Source organism: Mandrillus leucophaeus, unplaced genomic scaffold (genome assembly GCF_000951045.1).
Source record: "Mandrillus leucophaeus isolate KB7577 unplaced genomic scaffold, Mleu.le_1.0 Scaffold46, whole genome shotgun sequence".
NCBI classification, from domain to species: Eukaryota; Metazoa; Chordata; class Mammalia; order Primates; family Cercopithecidae; genus Mandrillus; species Mandrillus leucophaeus.
This window is the reverse complement of record NW_012104920.1, coordinates 1,217,106-1,217,837: the sequence shown is the minus strand read 5'-3', so window position 1 is coordinate 1,217,837 and position 732 is coordinate 1,217,106. Positions and strand designations below refer to the sequence as shown.

The 732-nt window shown below is 53.1% G+C and overlaps 1 protein-coding gene across 2 annotated transcripts in view; it reads left to right on the top strand.

The window, feature by feature from the left end:
* SHBG (sex hormone-binding globulin) overlaps positions 1-732 on the top strand; it is a 22,449-nt gene that overhangs the window by 1,308 nt on the left and 20,409 nt on the right. The window lies entirely within an intron of this gene.

Sequence of the window (732 nt, the reverse complement as noted above, 5' to 3'; positions counted from 1 at the left end):
GCGGCCGCACAGTCACACAGCGCTCAGGCCACACCCACGCCGCCGCCGCCGGCCCCACCGGGCTCGGACAAGTTAGGGATGGGCATGCGCCTGAACGACTGCTTGGTCACTTTCCCCACCTTTGTCTTTCTTGGTGCGCACGCTCCAAAAAAAAAAAGAAGAGGAGTCGCCGCAAGGAAAAAGGTGCTCGGTGCGCACGCGCTGAGCTTTACTGTCTGCGCGCAAGCATCGCCTATCTTTTAAGAATCTGTAACTGTGCTGTAGTAGATTTAAGTCATAGCTCTTGCCTTGAAGAGATTGTGATACAATGAAAGTTTTGCCCAGGCGCGGTGGCTCACGCCTGTAATCCCAGCACTCTGGGAGGCCAAGGCGGGTGGATTACCTGAGGTCCTCGGATCACCTGAGGTCAGGAGTTCGAGACCAGCGTGGCCAACATGGTGAACCACCCCACCCCCGCATATAATAAAACACAAAAATTAGTCGGGCGTGGTAGCACGCGCCTGTAATCCCAGATACTCGGGAGGCTAAGGCAGGAGAATCACTTGAACCTGGGAGGTAGAAGTTACAGAGAGCCGAGATCGCGTCATTGCACTCCAGCCTGGGCGACAGAGTAAGACTGTCCCAAAAAAAAAAAAAGAAAGAAAGAAAGAAACAAAAGAAAGTTTTAAGAATAGTAGAATAGTTTCGGCCGGGGGCGCTGTGGCTCACTCCTGTAATCCCAGCACTTTAGGA